Below are 5,128 nucleotides of genomic sequence, written 5' to 3'. Positions count from 1 at the left end.
CACTGCTGGTGGGAGTGTAGAGTGGTGCAACCATTATGGAAATCAGTGTGAAGACTCCTTAGAAAATTTGGACAGGGAATTCCACTTAAACCAGCTATTCCTCTACTGGGAATTTTCCCAGAGGATCTGAAAACATCATATCATAGTGATATATGTGTGCCTATGTTTATAGCAGTACAATTTGTGATAGACAAATCTTGGAAACAACCAAGATGCCCATCACCTGAAGAATGGTTGAAAAAGATGTGGTATTTTTACACAATGGTGTATTACACAGCTATAAAGAATGAAAAACTCGAAGCCTTCATATTGAAGTGGATGCCACTTGAAGATACACTCATAAGTGAAATAAATCAGAAGCACATGTGTAAATGTCATATAGTTTCTCTAGTATAAGAACTCAAAAGAAGAAATACAAATAGAAAAGTATAATACAAGTAAAAGGAAAGCAGGAACTCGAGGACTAACTAATCAAGAGAGGGAAAGGAGAAGAGCTAGGAAATATGACACTGACAAGCCATATATTTATATGTACAAGATCAGCAAGGCAATGATCCTGAGAATCTCCAGAAGATTTTTGAATTTAGCAGTCAGTTGCAAAGATTCTCACCCTAACTATATATATTGATACTTGTTAACTAAACAACTGCACTGCAAATGGTGATCTATAATTGTAGTTTCATGCTTGAAATGGCTGTCATTCTGGTCTTCTGAATACGGGCTGCTTATCATGACATGCCAGTTGCTGTTGTGCTGTCTTTCAGGTAGATGATTGTTTAAAAAGAAGGGAGTGTTGAATGAAGGCAAAAGACAGGAAAAAGGAATGTTGTGGGACTGTCTTGCTTCAAAGTTGTTTATGGTTAGATTTTTGGAATTATGTGTAAACATAAGAATTATACAATGTGTTATGCCTATTTTTAAAATATATTCTAATTTTTAAATGATTTCTCATCATATTGTGTAGGGAAATAAAGTTCAATATATCAATTCTTGATGAAAAATACCTGTTCCATGTTATCACTAAGATTTTTAATATTCAGACAGATAGTGAGGTTAACCTTATCAGCCTAGGTTTTATGGTAATAAACTTCTCTTCTGGATGGTTAACAGCCTAAGTCTGCAGATCAAAATTAGAGAAAAAGGAGGACCACATGGAAAGCCAACATTTTGGCCCTAGCCTTCCAAGTTCAATTAATACTCAGAACATATGGGAACTTGTACTGTCATGCCATGCAACTTGGTAGTGTCCCAAATTTTCTGATCAAGGAGATTATGGGGCCAAAGAGGAAAGTGATCGATGATGTAGAGTGTGCCTAAGGAGAGTCACATGGAGAGAAAACATTCTCTCAGGCTTTCACAGAGGGCACACTGGCCAAGCAATAGCTATGACTCATCCACATGGCTGACACTGAGAAATGTTGTACAATCTGAGGTACAGGATCTCAGGATAAATCCTGAGGGGATTTCACTGACCTTATCAGACCCAAAAGCTGCAACTCTTGTTGCATAGGTCCTGCTTTACCTTAGTCTTAACCATTCAGCAGAAAAGTATAAAATCAAAATATAACAAGTAAAGCCATGCTGTTATGTTGAGCTGTAGGGGACTCAGGTCAACAATTTCTGACATTGCCAGTGAAGCAGAAGACCCAATATTATTATGTACTACTGGACTCTTTTAGGATATTTTGCTGAGTTTACACACCTATAATATTCACATAACGGAACTTAACAAAAAAAGGGGATACAGATGAATTTCCATTTTGTGTCTGTGTATTCAAAATGGTTAGGATAGATATATAGTTACATTCTCTTAATGAATAGAGGGATTTGTTCTAATACTGTTTGTGAATAAGGTATCATGTCCGCATGTTGTACAGCAATTAACCACTTGAAAAGTTGTATGGAATGTGTTATTTATTGAAATCGTCCTACCAATTTTGTTGGAAACTGTCTCATTGCTATTTGCATGTCAAAAAATTTTGGAAAAAATAAATAATAAATAAAAAATTAAAAAAATTGTTTAAAAAAGAAAGGAACAAAAGAGCTGGGCTTGTAAAGAAAAGAAGAATAGAGGGCAAGTGGAAACAAAGCTTTTGTAAATAAAGAGGAGAAGAGGGCTTGAAGGGAGTGATGGGAATGGGGCAAAAAGCGGAATGGGGAAAAAAGCAACAATACGGAGAACATTAGCATGGCCCCTGTAAAAGGATGACATGCAAATTCATGAAGCATCCCATATTTTTCTCTTAATTCAATGAGAAGAAATATTTGGATTAATAGTTTTTGGACAGGATATCATGTCTGAATCTTGTATCATGAATAACCACTACGAAGACAACAATATGCAATACATCAATTATTGAAACTGCCCTAATAACCTGTTTTGAAACTTTCTCTTTGCTATTTGATTCTCAATGAAATTAATTTAAGAATTCCAATACGGTGTTTAAAATGCAAAAGTAATAATGAAAAATATAAATAACCAAAAAAAGTGAAAAGACAGTTTATACAATGGGGCAATGTATTTACAAATCATATATCTGTTAAGGGCTTAATTTGCAGAATATATTAACAATATAATTCAGGAAAAAATATTTAATGGAATAAGGGCTAGAGTAGATATTTCTTCAAAAGAGTTGCATAAATAATCAATACACACATGAAAGATGAGTAATTATTAAGATTAACAGTTACAATGAAATAACACTTCACCCACAATAGAACAGCTGTGATTTAGAAAGAGAAACAAGTGTTGCTGAGCATGTGAAAAAATTTTAAATGTCAGACATCCTTAGTGTAGATGTAAATTATTGCATTTTGCTTGGAAAATAATTTGTGCTTCCTTAAAATGTTACACATATAGCTAACATACATTGTAGCAGTCTCCTTCCTTTTTTTATACTAAAAAGAACTGAAAGTAAGTATTCCAGTACATTCTTATAGAGAAATGTTCATAGAAGTATTATTGAAAATAGCCAAAAAGTGGAAGCAATACACATATTCATGAATTGATGAACAGCTAAACAGATGTGGTATACTCATACAATGAAATATTATTCAGCTACAAATTCATATTAATTAATTAATTAATTAATTTTCTTTTTCTTTTTGTTCTGTCTTTTTTTTTTTGTTAGAATCGAGGATTGAACTCAGGCCCTTGTGCTTGCCAGGGAAAAGCTTATACCACTGAGCCATCTCCCTGGACCCTCAGATATAAATTTAAACATAGATGCACCTCAAAACATTGTGCTGTGTTGTGCTGTGAGGTAAAGAAGATCCAAGACATCATAGATTACATGATTCTGTTTACATGAAATAACCAGAATAAGTAGATTCATGGAGACAGAAAACAGAATGTCTCTCAGAAGGTCCTAGAAAGAAGGATGAGGGTGAAGTCCTCATATGTATAAGGATTCTTTGGTGAATGAGAAAAAGAAAACTTCCTGGAACTAAGTAAAGGTGATCATTGCACTATATTAGAAAAATACTAAATGAAACTGAATTGTGCGTTTTAAAACAATTCATTTTTTGTCTATCAACTTACTCCAAAAAGAAGATGTTTTAAAAAGGCAAATTTCACCTTTTTCTAACCAATATTAATAAGAACATTTTGTTCATATGTCCTATAATGGGAATCGGTTATAAGTTGTTTCTAGACATTTTGCTAAAGGCTAATGCGGTCACCGAGGGTGTTCTTTTCAGAGGTAGCTAAATCTTGAGTGTCTGTTGTTGAGTTTAAGCATATGTGATTAGTAAATCAGTCCATTTTTTGGTCTGGCACAGTTCTGGCTAAGATAAAGGGTGTGAGTATTTTACCCATCCTAGGCTGGGTAGGCTGTATATAAAATAAGGGACTGAAAGAGGCTTGTTTCTCTTCCCTTGTTACCTTTTCTGTCTTCCACTACAATGAACGGTTGTCTCTGCCATGTGCTACCCTATCTTGGAGCCAGTAGATTATGGACTGAAACCTCTACAAACTGAGATAAATAAGCCCTTCATCCCTTAACTTGTGAGTGTTGGGTAATATGTCTCAGAAACACAAATTTAAGATAGCATGTGTGAGCCTCTCCTCAGTATTCAAAAAGTAGCCCACCCATCAAAGTTGTCCTGGAAAATAAACACACAATCACACATCCCATTAAAATATTATTCAGTCCAGATGGCTGACACAGAAAAAAGACCCACAAAGTGCTGTACATGGTTCCAAGGCAAATCCTGAGGTGATTTGGCTGACCTTTTCACATACTGTCTTAGTTACGCTTCTCTCATTGCTGGGACAAATACCCAACACTCAAAATGAAGGAAGGAAAGGTTTATTTAGTTCACAGTTACTGGAGGTTTCAGTCCATACTCGGCTGGGTCCAACGCAGAGCAGCACATAGCAGAGGGCAACCTTTCATGGTGGTGGCAAAGAGCAAGAGAGCAAGAGAGCAAGAGAGGGGTAGCAGCAGCTTAAGCAGCTAGCTTCTCTTCCACCTTACATTGTAATGCAAATTACCTGCCCCAGGGTAGGGGAAGTACTCACACTTGTGGGTAATTCCCAGTACTTACCCACCTATGGGTAATCCCAGCAGTAATAAAACCCATAATCCCAGCCTTGGATCACACATAATCCCAGTGGATCATGAGTTAACACAAACTCTAGAAGTCCTCACCCCATGACTGCATGAGGCTTTGGGGGGACAACTAGACACAAACCATAACACATACCAAACTTATATTTTGAGTTATATAGGTCTTGTTTTAACTTGGTCTTTACCATCCAGCAGAAAAGTGTAACCACGAGGCATAAAAGTAAAGCTGTGCTAATCCTCTGGGCTGTAAAAGGCTTATGTCAACAACTTTAGACCATTGCCAGTCGTGCAGACAACTCACTACTATGAAATATTGGGTTATTCGGTTATTTTGCTGAATCCAAGTATCTACAGTCTTTGGTCTGGCATCAACTATGAAAAAGTCCTTTAAAGACTTCTCCAAATACAGTTTCTCTAACAACAGTGGAACATCCATCTCTGACAGAACAAAACAAAAAAGGGGGATATAAATAAAGGATCATTTACTTGTGTATGTGTGTGTGTGTGTGTGTGTGTGTGTGTGTGTGTGAGAGAGAGAGAGAGAGAGAGAGAGAGAG

General features: G+C 36.1%; 1 pseudogene; it reads left to right on the top strand.

Annotated features, from left to right (window-relative positions):
- The first annotated feature begins 2,149 nt into the window (after positions 1-2,149).
- On the top strand, positions 2,150-2,240 carry LOC111812047 (annotated as a pseudogene).
- The last annotated feature ends 2,888 nt before the right edge of the window (positions 2,241-5,128 follow it).

The sequence above is a fragment of the Octodon degus genome, unplaced genomic scaffold (assembly GCF_000260255.1).
Source record: "Octodon degus isolate 3935 unplaced genomic scaffold, OctDeg1.0 scaffold00110, whole genome shotgun sequence".
Lineage (NCBI taxonomy): Eukaryota > Metazoa > Chordata > Mammalia > Rodentia > Octodontidae > Octodon > Octodon degus.
The sequence above is the reverse complement of the archived record's forward strand: the minus strand, read 5'-3'. Positions and strand labels throughout refer to the sequence as shown.